The 16,429-nt window shown below is 39.9% G+C and overlaps 1 long non-coding RNA gene and 1 pseudogene across 2 annotated transcripts in view; both read right to left on the bottom strand.

The window, feature by feature from the left end:
- Nucleotides 1-3,201: 3,201 nt before the first annotated feature.
- Nucleotides 3,202-16,429, bottom strand: part of LOC146489349 (scavenger receptor cysteine-rich type 1 protein M130-like) — an 84,504-nt pseudogene continuing 71,276 nt past the window's right edge. The window contains exons 15-22 of the transcript XR_014864422.1: nt 14,028-14,390; nt 12,973-13,293; nt 9,414-9,716; nt 8,765-8,875; nt 7,803-7,846; nt 7,402-7,484; nt 5,750-6,094; nt 3,202-5,178 (exon numbers count right to left, since the gene is read on the bottom strand). The product of XR_014864422.1 is annotated as a scavenger receptor cysteine-rich type 1 protein M130-like (transcript). The remainder of the gene's footprint in view (nt 5,179-5,749; nt 6,095-7,401; nt 7,485-7,802; nt 7,847-8,764; nt 8,876-9,413; nt 9,717-12,972; nt 13,294-14,027; nt 14,391-16,429) is intronic.
- LOC146489351 (uncharacterized) lies at nt 9,851-12,961 on the bottom strand. The gene is made up of 2 exons (XR_014864427.1): nt 11,921-12,961; nt 9,851-11,732 (listed from the first exon to the last, which is right to left on the bottom strand). It is a non-coding gene; the product is annotated as an uncharacterized LOC146489351 (long non-coding RNA).

Below are 16,429 nucleotides of genomic sequence, written 5' to 3'. Positions count from 1 at the left end.
AAACCTCTTTAAATTTCATTCAAATTGTGGGAAAATCGCCCCCTTAAAGGGGGACACGCAAGAACATAGCTTGTCTAAACATTTACATCGAATTTACAGTGCCAGATACATCCATGTGAAGTGGATGCGAGTTAAAACGCGCCTTTTAACATGTTAATATAACAATAAAAAAAATGAAAATAATTTGAGCAAAATGCTCCCCCGTCTCTGCTCCCCCCTACCCCCCTCATTGGGGTAGAGTTACTGGGCGCAGAGTCTCTGCAGAGTCCCACCCTCACTGGTCCACCCGCCGAGGGAGCTCCGAAAACCTGATGATGCTGAAAACATTATATAAGAGGCGACAGCGTCTTTTGCTCCCATGTGGGACACATTTTCTTAGATGTGCAAGAGGCGCAGCCTCATTTTGGTGCGAAGCTTGTTTTCGTCCTATAATGTCATGAAATTACTGTTTTCATTCACAACTCTGGCAGAAGTCTTAAACTCGTGGATTTCTCTACATCGATTAGGTTGATGTCGATTACATCAACGATTTTCTTGAAAATGTTCGTCTTAAGGGGGCAATTCACCTAAACGCCATTTTTCTGCCACTTGACATGGCTTTAACGGCAATTTCTTATTCACGTTTCAAGCAATCCAAAAACCCTATCATTATCCCGTGAATCGTAAATTTTTGGGTGAGTTTTGGATATATTTGGGAGGAGTAGTTTTTTTTAGAAGGATTGGTTAAATTAAGAGAAATAAGAAATGTTGAGGATTTAGTGAAGTTTTAAAATTAGAATTTGTATTTAATAATTAATAGACGGATACCAAGTTAGTCCACAAACAACCCGGGGTGCTCTTGCGTGGGTATCAACTGTCTGTTGGTGTTCCAAAAATCATTTTCTTTCTTCTATCGCTTAATTCTTTAAAACCTCTTTAAATTTCATTCAAATTTAGGTAAATTGCCCCCTTAACGAGAATTACATGCTTAGTGTTGTTGATTCCATGAAGTGTTGCTGATTCACTAGCTCGCGGCATTTGGTACGATCGAGTGAGGTGGAGGCATGTGTTGTTTACGAAATTTTGAGAGCTAAAATCCCGCGCAGGAATTTTTAAATTCAAACTAACTTTGGCATGGCGACCACTTGAGCAACACGTCTACATAATTGTTTTGCTATTCTAACTTTGAACTCGGATAACCTATCAAAATATCGGAAAAGCCTTATTAATGTCTTTTGAATAACGCTGTGCAGCTAATTCGTTCTTGCCAGGCGTTCGATACCCGATAAATTCAATCCAACAGGCCTCGTTCGTCGGCGAGTTTACCCGATCCTGATATTTTAGAAAATAGAAAAAATCACTAAAATTGTATTTTTGTCAGAACCTAGCCCTTATTATGCTGTTTGCTACATAGTTCGACAACGTTTTCCCAAAACTGGCGCACGTACGAATTTTATTCCTGAAGGACAATCGCGAAAGTAGCCAAGTATCAAAGCGTACCAAGCGGACAGCACATGATATGGAATGGCGGAATTTACACAATATTATTTTTAAAATGAATTGAGAAAGGCCAGTATGTTGAGTCTGCAAGTCTGCAGGTCTGCAAGTCTGCAAGTGTGCAGGTCTGCAAGTCTGCAGGTCTGCAGGTCTGCAAGTCTGCAAGTCTGCAGTCTGCATTTGTCGCACACCGGTTGAACTTAAAAATAATAGAAAGTATTTTCGGTCCGTCTGTTGCGTGACACCGTCGAACTTTAAAATAATGCACATCATTTTCGGTAAAACGCTTTCAATCTTTGATAAAAACGAAACTTACAGGCCAGCGTATTATTTTGGTCTTCTACTCAAAAGGTATTTTACCAAAATGCCGCGAAACTTACGCGACTATAAAGCCATAAAAATGTCAAACTGAAGCGAGCTAATTTGCATACAGTTTTGAAAGACATCTCAGGGCCAAGGTCATACCGAGAGCGGACAACTCTATCCAGTTGATAAAATGTTCTCCAACCAATAGATTTTATCCGCTGGATAGCGAATTATCCGCTGGTGAAAAGCCTTCTTTACTCGTATTGTAAAAGGTTTCTGAACATAGCAGCGATTTTGATGACGATGGTCTTTTCGTAGTTCCACAGGCTAGTTTGCGGTTGAAATCTATTTCTGACACGACGAAACGTACAACGGGCGTGGAGCGCTGTCGTGTTCGATGAATTTATTTCCCACGGAAAATTATTTTACCGCGGCCACAAAACGTGTTAGTTCTTCAATGCAATCTTTCACAAAAAAGATTTCTGGAAGAAAGGGAAAAGATTCTGCAGAGATATTTCCATCCAGTGAATATTGATGAACATTGCAGTTGAAATGTGATCCGGTAAAATATTCCCGATGTATGAAAATTTTGCTCGGATAAACTGCGTCTGTCTCCCAACCTGTTATTGCCTAGCAACCTTCCTTTGTCTGACGTCATTCATACTTGTTCTCCCCTGTTGCCAGGCAACATAACGTTGTGATGTCATCCGCCCCTGCAAAAAAATCTGCGGGGGATGCCAGATGATCCACCCATCGACGACAAAAAATCTCGATTCAAAGCCGTAACCAAGATTAGGATGGCGTTCTGCGAACGCAATTATCGGAAGTTGCGAGAATGAGAATTGTACAGTGCTTATTGGCTTTTGTCTGCTTTTGCTTGTTTTGTTTTACCTTCGTTTTTTCCAATCTTCGACATTTTTTTAGGTACGCAAGTGCGCCAGGTAGCTACGCCGCTGATTTATATGAAATTTAAAACTTTAGTCTATATACTTAGTCGCACAAGTTCGTCATCTTTAGAAAGTGTAATTTCATCACGTAAGTTACAGATAACACGTTTGGCCTTTAGCAAATTCTAAAACTAACCAGGACAAAAAGCTTGTTACTGATCGTTCACATGGCACCGAGCCGAAGTCGGATCCGTATCTGAGTGTCAATCTATACCGGATGTAAACAGTTGCTCGGAAATTTACGATTCGATAAATTGAAAGCTGGGGAAAGCACAAAGCCTGCAATACATATGAATGATTTTATTGCCAGCAAATAAATAAAAAGGTACTGCAGTAAATGTCCCGGTACATCAGCTTGTTTTCGTCTGGTCAATGTTGGGAAACCGTCCGAACAATGACTTGGTACGAGTACGGGTCACAACAAGACAATTAGTGTCTCGTCTAACACGATGATTGATCATGAGAACATTACTCGGTTCAAACAATTTATTAGCAAAGTGTAATTACATTACTTCCTAGAAAATCTAGCTAGTTAATAAAAAAGGACAAACAACAACAACAACAACAACAACAACAACAACAACAAAAACACGAATAATCAAATTGCCATTGGCGCGAGCTTATATTAGTATGTAAATAGAGCCTGGGCGGAAAGCTATAGTAAGCAGATCGGTACACTGTTGTAACGATCCAAGCCAATCGCCACGCTACAAACTACCGCTGTTAAATTGCCACCTGTCCTTGCATTTCGGACCAAGCACATTTTGCTTAGCAAAAACAGTGCGCCCCGAAGTGTAAGATTTTAAAACAGGATTCAGGGCAACGTTTCTTTTTTCTTATGTCTCACCATCTCGTAACGGTGTGAACTACTTAACTTAGGCATTACTATGCATTGATTTAGGGTAAAACCAGCTACTTTGTAACTGCAATCTAAATTGTTCAAATCTAGGTATTTTACTGTTTTTGTTGCACGCGCGCTTGAAGTGCGTATTACGGTCAGGGTGTCACACTCGATTTCGTGCATTTTTACACTCAAAAGCGACAAGAAATACCTTCCCCTGCATTCCAACATCCTCCTACCGCTCAATTAGTTGGAAAATTTTCAACATCTGACCCAAAGTTATTCAAACGTTTATAATGAAGAAAAATTCCTCCATTTTCCCACGACTTCTGAATACTCCAGACAACCTTCTGAAAAATTCTGAAAGTTTCGAAGATGGACAGCAGGGGAATAGACCCGGTTTAGACGCCGTACTTCACATGATCCGAATCAAATTCAATGACTTAAGTTCATGTAAGGTACAGCGTCTGAATCAATTCAGAACGGCCGATCTAATTCGGATCGACTCAGCAGGGAATAACGGTTGTAGACCGGCTTTGATTTAGACGCCGTACTTCACATGAGCCGAATCAAATGCAATTTTCTTCAGTCATTGTATGCTTTAGTGAACTATTTCCAACAGAATTAAGTTCGCTATCTGAATCAATTCACCCGGGATTTGTGTCGGTCTAAATTCGAACTCGATTCTTAGAGCTGGGAGTCCCAATCCCGGACTCGTCGGCGTCAAAACTGGGTCGAGCTTAGAGTTTCCGTACAGTTTTGTACAGCTTAAGAAGTTGATAACAGTCCATCCGTATCATGCTACTCGCTTAGTTCTACAAAATATTTGTTCATTTTATCCGATGTTCATTACAAATGTAAACTGGAAGATGCAAACACGTTCAAAAAATCGAAATGTTAAATAAACTGCTTTGGTGCACAAACCTAAAGCACCAAAAAGTTCCCAAGACACGAACCAATTTATATTTTTGGGGAGAAACTGGGCAATGACCACAAAAAAATCAAGCTATGTTACACAGGAAAAAGAGCAGACTTTGTTTGCCATGTAAAAGAGAATAGGCCATTAAGAGTTGCTTTGAACCTCATTATGAGAGCAAGGCTAAGTGCAAAACTTTTCATATGAAAATTAGTTTTGTTTACATATGAATAAAAACTATGCATGAAGCCTCGCTTTCATTATGAGGTTCAAAGCAACTCGGAAATGGCCTATTCCTTGCATTAGGCTTAGTTGTGTCTATGAATGAAAGAACACTATCAATGTAAATCTCCCTTTTTCGCAAAGTTTGTTAATTATGAACGTGTTTGCTGTACCGAGATTACAAAGGTAAGCAAGCTCCTAAACATAGCATAACAAAACAGTCTGGCATCAAAAGCTACTAGCATGGCCTACTCGGTATCGATGGGCACTCATCCTCAAACCTTACTTTACAAACATTCATTACAGGTATTTAAGACATGAGATCTCCTTCGCCACTGGGTTCCTGTGGCGGTCTAAGCAGGGCGCTGTCGTCCATTGAGTCGTCATAATCTTCAGAGTGTAATGCCAAGTAACTCCGATCACTGTATCCACTGCCGCCTCCAATCCGACCCTGTAGTTTCCTGCCATACCTAAAAAGAGCAACAGTAACACTGAATGTGCTGCTTACACAAACCAGCGAGTATAAAAGTTTCTTTATTTTATCCTTAAAAACAGTTTCAGTCATTGAAATGGCGGCAATCATTTTGCCCTTAAAAAGTTAAGCAGCATGTACAAAGCCAGCAGAGCCTCTGTAATGGGACCCTACCAAGGAACCCTTACACTTAGGAATATATAAACGAGACCAGTTCTCGGCAAGTATTCCAAAGGAACAGCTGTTCTACGTCTGTCGACAATAAGCTAAATTGGAGGACTGGGGACTACATAGATGTGAACATATAGGTTTGAAAGGACAACCCCTCACCCCTCCCTCTAGTGAGTTCCTTAATCACGCCTCCCTCTAGTGGGTTCCTTAATCCAGTTCCTTGTCTTGGGTTTGTCTGAATATCGTCATACATAAGCAGAAAATGAGCTAGCTGGGATATGGCAACTTCCTTTCCTCGTCCCAAGCCACGCTAACTCTCTGGTCGTAAATAAAGAAATTCATGAACAATATCTTGCTCGCCTTGTTTCGCGATGTAATGAATAATACAGGAAACAAACCTTTTCACTACAAAGACCAACACCAGTACGACAACAAGGGCTAGTGCCAGGCCCACTCCAATGTAGATGTATTTGGATTTGGATTTGTGTTGTGGAGCAGCTGAGTGGTGGCCAGCTGGTGAACCTTCGTTTTGACCATCAACCATTATCACCTTGTACCCCGCCAGATTGTCATCCCTGCTGCTGATAAAGTCGTGCATGAAGCTTTTTGGCATCACCTCGGTGTTCATACCATCAGTGTACAGCACAACAAAACCAACCATAAAACCTTGGCCTTGCTGTTTTGCCGGTTCAACAATGTCGATGTCATCATCTTCAAAAGTAAGCTGAATTTTCTGTCTTTTGCTGTTAAAATACACACGAAAATAGGCTTACATCACAGATGAATTGAATCAAAGAACAAGTTTTCTTTACACTGGCAATTCATTTACCGTACTGATCTCACAAAAGAAGGTTTAGATTGTCACAGAAGCTTCACGAAAAGGTCCTTAGTAAGGAAAGAACCGAGTAGGGTCTATAGGAATTATGAATGTTTAGTTTTATTGACGCAGCTGGTAAGGTTAATTTACCTCAGTTATCAACTCTGTTTGAGAAAACCAAACATTCCTTTCCACTCCCCACAGACGCAGCACCACAGTTTCTTTAGAACCTAATTCCCTTATAGGAATTATGGTCTCTGGTACAAAATAAGCTGTCCGTTAAGGTGACTGTTGTTATGGAAAGAAAAGCCTCATAGGATTGAGGAAGGTTACATTAAATGGGAAAAATGTTTTCATCAAAGCTGTGGAAGCTGATCGGATGAACAGAACCTTCCCCTAACAGATGGTTAAGCTGTGGAAGCTGATCGGATGAACAGAACCTTCCCCTAACAGATGGTTAAGCTGTGGAAGCTGATCGGATGAACAGAACTTTCCCCTAACAGATGGTTAAGCTGTGGAAGCTGATCGGATGAACAGAACCTTCCCCTAACAGGTGGTTAAGCTGTGGAAGCTGATCGGATGAACAGAACCTTCCCCTAACAGATGGTTAAGCTGTGGAAGCTGATTGGATGAACAGAACCTTCCCCTAACAGATGGTTATGGAAGCAACTGTCAGAAAAGTACCAGCAAAGTAGGATTTTAGGAACAATTTCGTGTTCTTAGAGGGTGGTAGGTGTGAAGGCGCCTTAGGGGACGATTACATGACGAATTTCAGCCGAGATAAAATTTGTTGCGATTGGGCGAATTTCAGCAGGGTGGACATAGGGAAAAATAAAATCAAGATGAAACGTTTTCATTGCAATTACAATGAGTTCAGTTTTCAGCCCAAGCTGCAATTTGATTTCCTTTGCCGGATTGCCTTTATGTATTCGCAAACTCTTAAAGAGCATTTGGTTCCGAAGCCGGACTGAAAACTCAGCCTCCCTGAAGCTGAAATTCACCAAGTAATCAACCCTTAACACAAATGCTAGGATCACGATGCGTAAAGACCATGATGTGTAACGCCGAGTTTAACCGCGCTTCTTGGCATTGAATTTTCAGCAGTTCACAAGTAAAATAAGCACAAAAAAGTGAAGTGTTTCCATTCTCTTGTGTTTTCGACGTTTGCACGTTGCCTTGCCTTTAACCTTTCATTTAAGTTCATTATTGTTCCAAGTGTAAGAAAGGTTATACCTTAACGCAGCAGAGCAGTCGACTTTGGAACAGTATGTGTTCAGGTCTTTGACCAAAATGTGCTTGAACCATGTCTCGTTCCACTGAAGAAAGAAAATTCACAGATTAGAACATCGCACAACAATAACCGAACTGCTGTGCGTGCGTGATACTAAGGCTTTGCCGGGAAATTATTGACTGTCTGTACAATCCTCATCTCGTACGAGATAAGTACAGTCAGCAACAAATACATCGATATACATTCGTGAGTATTCACATCTTTGATGTTACCGTTTCGTTTTTTCCACTGTCGTTAATAAACACTTTTACAATTTTCCCTAGAGTTCATCAATGCAGACATTTTACCCACGTAAAGACCAAAAGCTACAGAGTACCAAGTTCTGCTACAGACATTGCTGTACCTGTTTAAGTTTCCCATCAAAAACAACCTCCACAGTTTTATTTCCTACAAAAAAGAGAAAAACAATTCAGATATGTCAGTAAGCCATACTACTTGCCGACTCTTGCCCTGCTCATTTCAATTTGCCTAAGTATCCCTTTCTTTAATTCGGATTATCTTTATTGCTAAATCGTATGCCTAATTTTCTTGCTAAACCCGAGTATATTATGATGTAATTCCTGAAGAATTTGCTCACGACAACCTGAACATCAGGGATAAAATGTAGAGAAAATCTTCATTTCTCCATTACACAAGAAGGTTGTTACAACAGAGCAGGTTCCAAGGTTCATTTTACCATTGGAGCTTCTAGCTTATAAGATTGGATGCGGGCAACTTTCGCTAGCATAGTACGTGGCAGGATGCATTTTGGTCGACTTCCCATCTCGTACCCAGAGTCCTCAGGCTCTTTAGCTGGCGGTTGGTCGCCAGGAGAGACGGGAATTCGAAACAATCAGTTAAATGTTTTTGATTGGCTGCTCCGTGAAGGTTTGTCTTGTTTCAACGCAGAAATCCTGCAGTAATAAAAGTCTAGTTCACCAGAGTCTCACCTAGCAAAAAAAACGCTAGCCAAAGAGCCTGAGGACTCTGGGTACGAGATTGGTCGACTTCATACAAAACCTTTCTTCCTTTCTATTTTTGGAAAAATGAAACTTTAATTTACCGTTAGGAAAAAGACCTGAAGGCCTATTAACAATATTAGGGACAACAATTACAACTGACTTACAATTTACAATTTATATCTGCTTTTCTTTTTAACTGATGTATCATAGTGTCATATTCGAAAAAAGTTGTCAAATAGCCACAAAAAACTACACACAAAACACAAAGAAGTCTACAGATGCGGCATTTATTTTCATGCACGACAAGTATGATTCATGAGAGTGATTAATTAATTTCTTGAGGTGTGCTCTTCAATATTTTTACCTGCAGGCAGTTGACAAAGTTCACCGACGAAGGAAGCCACACAGTTACACAGGCCAGATGTCTTGTTACAAGTGCCACCATTTAAACAGGACTGTGATTTACCGCAGATCACTTCAATCACAAGAAAATGAAACTAATTAAACATTACATAGTTCACAACTGTAAAGAAAAGAGAACAATACAGGTCCCAATGTAGTCACGTTCTGGCAGTAACGTTTGGTTTTAGGCGTTCTTGTAGTCAATCATTAAAACAACGTAATGGTAAACCAGTAACAATCGGCGACAATTTGCGTTTGTTCGAGATCACGGTACGAATTTCCCACTTTGTCTTTGGAAACATTTTAACTTATGTTTTGCCAAAAAGGTCAGCGATTTTCACCTTTCCCAAACATTGAGAGAAGTATATTTAGCGACAACAATGACAGCAACACGATCATCACACAAAAGGTTTAATAAACAAGTCAAGGCTCTGCACCTGAGTTCTACATTTAAATAATTCATTTTCTTTGTCATCCTGTTCAAAAATGCAACAAGATTGGACCAAAATAAACTTTTTTGTGGAGGAATGCATCAACACATAATGGTGATTTTCATTAATCGCTAATCAATTTTTCTTTGGTGTGGTAGTTGTGGTTGGTTTTGTACTTACTGTTAGTACACACCACGCCTGCATCCTGATCATGAGTGCAGTTATTCGAAGCATACCAGCCTGGGAAGTAGCAAAGTGACAGCGATGGTTCAATTCCTTTACATTGAACTTTGTCCATGAAAATCTGACCAGATCCTGCACCAAAACCAGCTACTGCCTCAGCTCGTCGGTAGCCCAGTTGACGGCAAACTACATTGCCTGCATTTATATTCCAGTTGTGATTACACACGGTTCCCCAGCGACCTGAGTACATGACTTCCACTCGCCCACTCATGTTCGACGGACCATTTGCCAGTCTTAAATCTAAAAACAAAACCAGCAAAAAACTTGACACCAAGAAGAAGTAATGGTATGCACAGAACTCTCACATGACCATGACAACACAGGCAGACCAACAGATTAGTATGCGTCTTCTTCGTCGAAAGCAACAATTAGTAAACAAGAAGCTGTTTTCAGCTTATACTCGGGCCATATTTGACTGCGTGGTGTGTAAGCCTACGATCTTTTAGCAGTGATAACTTCCAGCATCGCTAACTCCCCAAAATCCATAGATATAGAGATATACACTCAGGAAAAAACAGTTCAGGCTTTAGAAGTGATTCATCATTTTATTGCTACAGCTCTGTTTCGTATGGTCGGGAGCTGACCACACTCATCAGGCAACTTCAACGAATGACCGGTTAAGATTCAAAAGCTGGCTATATAAAGTAATCAAAAACTGGCGATTTAAAACAAGCAGCTGCTAGGCGATAAAATACAATTCCACATGCCGTGATAGAATTCACGTGCCATGATACAAACGGTTACGTTACGTTATACAAAAGGTTTTTGGTACATATTTATTTATATGAGGGCATGGATTTGTGAAATCATTCGACTTGGTGATTTAAAACAAGCGTTTGCTGGGCGATAAAACACTAATGCACGTGGCGTGATACAATTCACGTGCCATGATACAAAAGGTTACTTTACGTTATTTGAGAGGTTTTGAGTACATATCTATTTCTGTGGGGGCATTAACTTGATCTAACTTGGTAATTCATTGCGTTTGTTCAGGCTACAAAGATCTTTTGTACAGATTAAAATAAACTTTTCGTGAAGACATAGGTTACATTTCTTGTTACTGTTATTAAAGGAGTTTGCACTTTTTGAGTACTTTCCATTTAATGCGAAATGTTTTGTTTGCGTCCTTCAGGGTCCATATATGTTTAGATAGTTCCCTTGCATTTCGTCTGTTGGCATTTCGGAAGAATGTGTTGCGGTTTCGGTATCGTTCTTTGAAGTTTGATGCCAGTCCTACGTATGATTCTGTTGTTGTTACCGTCATTACCGTCGTTTGGCAGACCACGTTCGCTTGGAGGCATTTACCATCAAATGGGCATTCTACTTTCTTCCTGCAGTTGCAGCTCGGGTCGTGATTTTAGTTTGGAGTCGTTACTACATTTGAGAGAATCTGTTTTTTTATGTGATGCGATGATGGTTTTCATGTTTGGCATGCATGAGTAGCTGAGTTTTAGTGTGTGTCTGTTGAAGATCTTGTTTAATGGGTGGTTCTTAGGGAAGCATTTGTCGACGATGGATAAAAATTTCGGTACAATTGACAATTTTTAAATCTTCTATATTTAGCATACATTGACATAAACACTCTAATATCAACTTATCAATATTAGCTCAAATTCTTTTACTCAGATGTATTAACAATATGAAACATGATTTAGCCAAACAAAGCTCTGTGAGCTCTAGGGCACAAATTCAAGAAGTTTGTTGACATAACGGTTTCCTTCTTGAACAAATTCAAAAACTGATGACAAAATTGCGAGTACGTTCGCATTATTTGTAATGCGTGATGTATTCCTTGGCCCGCCAATTTTTCTGAACGAGCCTTGTTTTGCGTTTCGTAATAACTGAAAATGCTCCGCATGATAACCCATGAAGGTTCAGGATTTTTCCGGCGGAGGAATCAAACACGAGAATTGTCATCGCAGGACTGAGTGTGACACGATAGCGATCGCGTCATCGATTACATATCTATAAAGTCAAATTGGAAAATTAAGTCTCACCCACATCAAAGCTATTCAGCGGTACTTTCTTTTGGGGCTATTTTGATGTTTATTGTGCGTAGTTAGAACTTTTAAGTCTCTGGATGAAAACCAAAGGCGTGGACATTAAAAAGCTAAAGAGCAGCAGGTTTCTCAAACGTGGATTTCGGCATTTCTTAAAGATGACCTTTGAAAGTTAAAACGGGTTAATGGATCCTATTCACCTAAACATCGAGCACCTCTGTTGTCCTATTATTCCAAGCGTTCACCAAGTCAGAAACTGTCTCTCTTTCCCCCTCTTCCTCAGCGTGCACTTACGATCGATCGTTCGATTCGACATCACCATTCTTCTGCAGTGAAACATTCTCGTTGCTTGCGGTGAGGTCTGCATTCGAATCTTTGGAATTCTTTGAATTTTCTGAGCATTCTGCAGCATCTTGCGAAGGTCCCCGAAGAAAGCTGCAAGACCTCCCTATACTTTTCTGTTTCGATTTCGCATTCGCGTTTTGCATGCCCTCCATCTACCGGCATCATCTTGCGCGGAGTTAAATTCATTCGCGTGCTGCTCGTGCGACAAATCTTCCACTGAAAGGTTCACGATTTCTCGCACAACTGTCATCCTCGCAAATTTGCCAATCAGACGAAACCGAATGCACTATGTTCAAGCAACCTCCTTTTCTCTTATGCTATATCCACGGGCTTTAATCCTTACGTTTTCGCTTTCTTCGCCATCACCTTTTTGTTCTAACGACTCCAGAACCCTCTCTGCGCTGAGGGAAACCGTTCACGAACGCTTCACAACCGACGCCAAATGTTTTGATTCGAAAGAATAGCGACTCGCAGAATACATCAGGGAAAGGGAAGGGGAGCTAAGGAAGCGAAAAAAATGAAGGAGTTCGGGGACCTCCCCTCCCCTTCCCCGATTACTTAACTCGGCGCCCCACGGCCCGAGTACAAAGAACGCGAAGAATTTAATAACGCGACCGAAACTTAACTCGTGCCGCCCGAGTATAAAAAACGAGACCGAGAACAATAACTCGTGGCCCGAAGTCTTATCTCTCGGCCCATCGGACCCCAAAAATAAAAAAGAATTTGATAACGCTACCGAAACCTTAACTCGTGCCGCCTTACGGCACGAGTAATTAAATAAATGTAAATATATGAAACAAATTTTGAACTGTGGATGAAAGATCAGATAGAAGAAAGATCCTCGCAGTTACTACGCAACTTTTAAAAGCAGTTGCGAAAAGAAAGCCTAAAAAAAATTCGCTTTCTTTTCGCAACTGCTTAAGTTGCGTAGTAACTAACTGCGAGAATCTTTCTTCTATTTAATTAGTAAATTAGTTATTTACTTTTATTCAGTAACTTATCTTTTTATGTTTGTTTTTATGGCTATTACACTTTTCATCATTACTATAATTATTATTTTCGCTATTTCACAGCTAAGATGGACACCACCATCATCATCATCATCATCAAAAATTATGTATATCACCAGTAACAGCAAACACTGCACTCACCAAAACACTCCACGCTGGCATCTCTGTAGTGACCCCAAGCCTCCTGAACCTCAGTGTTGGAGTGATTACACTTGGCAAGCGAATTCTCATTTCCTTTGCACTGGAAATTAGACATCCAGATAGGTCCTTTGCCAACTCCAAAACTACTTCCTGTGTAAACTCCAACAGCACCTGCAAAGTGCAGCTGTTTGCACACTACATTTGCATCATAAAAATCCCAGCCTTTGTCAGTCACAGTACCCCATATGCCGCCAATATTTACCTCGACACGTCCTTTGTAGTTCACTCCAGTGAGATCAGTCCCAAGTCTCACTGCAAACTCTGTAATGGAAATGACACTACTTAGTGTTTGACAAAAGTAACAATCATTCATTACACTTAAATTCTTGGGAAATGTTCTGCCCCTACTGCCTAGTTACTGTATCTTAGTTCTAACATATTTGGTGTTATATGTAATTCTACTTTATATTATAAACTTGATCAAAGTATTTCAGTCTGATCCTCGATTAACTAATAAAACCAAAAGTTTTAATACATCGCAAAAGCAGAATGTTCACACCACCAAACAAAATAAATTAATGCTAATGATAATGACACTGATAACAGTTGTCAAATGACAGTGTCCATGTTTTCCTTCAGTTCCGGCAAGCACATGATCTTCAGAGGCTCACAATAGGTGTACTTTCTTTAACGGGTGATTCCAGGAAACATCTGTACCATATCACAGGCGGCATCCTGGAATTCTGATAGAAAGGGGGGGGGGGGGGGGGTTAAAAAATGCCCCTGGAGGCAATAACAAGACAACCTACTTCCCATCATAACAAGAATAGTTCTACAACATGGGTCTTAGCTGATCTCTGTGGTTTGATGTCTACATGCAGGTATGATAACTACAGCTCCCTTGTCTCTCAATTCAAGGCAATTTGAATTAAGGTTATTATGGGTCAAATGCGGCGCAAACCCCTAACTGCAGCAATAACAATAACTTCCATAAAGTAATCCCCTTTATTTAAGAACAGACAACGAAAAACATTCTAAAAAAATCGGGATCCTACCAGTTCTGTCAGTCTGCTTAGTTTTGCAAATTACGGATACGTCTTTATCATGGGTACAATATGTATTTCCCCAGCCACTGTTAGAACAAATAGTAATGGATGGCTCTGTTCCTAGACACTTGACATTGTCGAGCCATATGTGTCCTGTTCCTTTCTTAAACACTTGACAGCAAGGTACCACCATTTCTGCTCCCTCATAACCCAGTTCCTTACACACCACAGTGGCAGCATGTATATCGAAGGTTCTGCGGTATGACCCACTGCATACTGTACCCCATTTGCCTTCATTGGCTTTAGATCCTGGGTTGTGATACACCTCAACGCGACCTGCTGATTTGACTGTTGATCCAACCAATCGAATTGCTGCAGGTGATAAAAATACCACAAGCATGCAAATTGACAACTATACTAATTAATCTATCGTTAATTATTTCTAGATATTTGGTTTTCCTAGAATAAACAGTGATTTTTTTAATTGAAATCTCGAGACCGCGACACTAATGGCTAACTATAAATCGCTTTCAAGGTTACAATGTAGTAGGCAGGGAATAGAAAAAAAAATGTTCGGAATGAGATAAAAGTTTAACAGTTCATTACAATGTAAACTACTTTGCTAGTTAACGTTCTGGGAAAAAAAATTAAAGATTTATACTTTCTAGGTTAGACTTTCTAGCCTTCTCAGATAAGGACGATAAACCGTAGGTCCCGTCTCGCAACACTTGTTCCTAACAATCCGTGGGACGTCAAATAACCCACACACTGTTCGAAAAGAGTAGGGGACCTAGCCCCCGGTGTGGTGGTCTATCTCTCTCTCTGTTTTTATGTAATATATCAAACACTCGAAAGTGTGTTTCATCAGATATCCAAACATTTCGAAGACGTTTAGAAAAACTCGGCTGCGTTTTTTCAACCTTCTTCTCAGTGTTTGGGAATAACCTTCTTGTGTTTGATATGGCTTCTCGAATGATCACTAATTCGTGGAGAAATTCAAGGCTAAAGTTGGCAAACTTTTATGGTAATTAGGAACACATATCCACACCACGGTCACAGTAGTGATTTTCGTTGTTTCTGAAACAGAACTGTCTTTCACATTCATGCAAAGGTTGGGTGGGTGGGTGAGATCAATACATGGACTGACAGCGACTGCTAGTGGCGCCTTTACATGCTGACGTCGGATCTTACCCGACAGATGAATTGTAAACCGCCATGAGCGAGACTATGTGATATACGCGGTGTATAAATACATTCCCATTACTATTACCATTATCAAATTTCTCAGTTTTCCATTGAAATAACGTCTTGTTTCGGAATTCTTTTACAATTGGCTTCTTATTAAAGGATTAACACGCGTAGACATAATGCTTTAAAAGAACGACGAATAAGTGTAGTTTGCGCCTCGTGTTTTTGTTTAACAGAGGGACGTGAGGAATAAGGTTGAGGATTATTTGTTTGCTTGTAAGATAAATATCAGTATTATTTATAATATCAAACCAAGCTTCCGAATAAAAGGATATTGTTACATCGCACTCCATAACTGAACGTGTGTTCAGTGGAGTCTGAATAGGATACATCTGTCATCGCTGGCCAATCGAAATCTAAGAAGTTCTTTTTTGGTTACAAGTATTCTATACAGTAACCTGAAAGAGAATTGTCTTAACTTATTGTCTTTGGTTGATTGGTTTATGAACAAGAACTTATATATTGTCCCAATCCGCAAAAGCTTCGGGAAACTTCCAAGTTTTAATACCAGTCGGCTTGGTGATGCAGCATTCGTTTAAATATTTGGTAGTAGTCTTTACATCGCATTTCAGCAAGGTCGACAGGAGTATTTTTTTTAGGAGTATGCTCAAGAGAACCGCTAACACCTCATGCGACCGAGACGACTTCCCGTTCCTCCATCGTATTCAGTTTGGACGTCCAAGAGTCAAAATTTATGACCAAGAGCAAAAGAAAGAAAGAGAAGATTGGGGATCCTTGGAAGAATCGCCTAAAAAACCGAAAAACAAAACAAAAACAAAAACAAATACAGCCTTCTCCATCAGAGAAGGATGAAGAACAGTCAGCTTTTTGCAGTTTTTAACGAACCTAAAATTACAATAAAAAGTGAGAATCTAATACAGTAAAAACCCGCGTGTAAGAACCTAGAAAATTAAGAATCTCCTGGCAGAAATTTGCTACTTTAATACCCCAAAATCTAAGAACCTGTTTAGCCAAAAAAATTCCAACAGGTTCTTAAATGCGGGGTTAAACTATTTTATTTATAATATTTTACCAAAAAGGTTGTCTTTAAAGATCAAAAAATTGCACAGTGAAACTAAAAATGCACAATGTATGTTAAATGTGAACTGTTGTTATAAAACAATTCGGCTACAATTAAAAGACTGTATCATTTGTATTTTCTA

Source organism: Pavona decussata, unplaced genomic scaffold, assembly GCF_977016875.1.
Source record: "Pavona decussata unplaced genomic scaffold, jaPavDecu1.1 SCAFFOLD_6, whole genome shotgun sequence".
In the NCBI taxonomy this organism is placed as follows: domain Eukaryota; kingdom Metazoa; phylum Cnidaria; class Anthozoa; order Scleractinia; family Agariciidae; genus Pavona; species Pavona decussata.
Note: the sequence above shows the minus strand (reverse complement) of the source record. Positions and strands in the feature narration are given on the sequence as shown.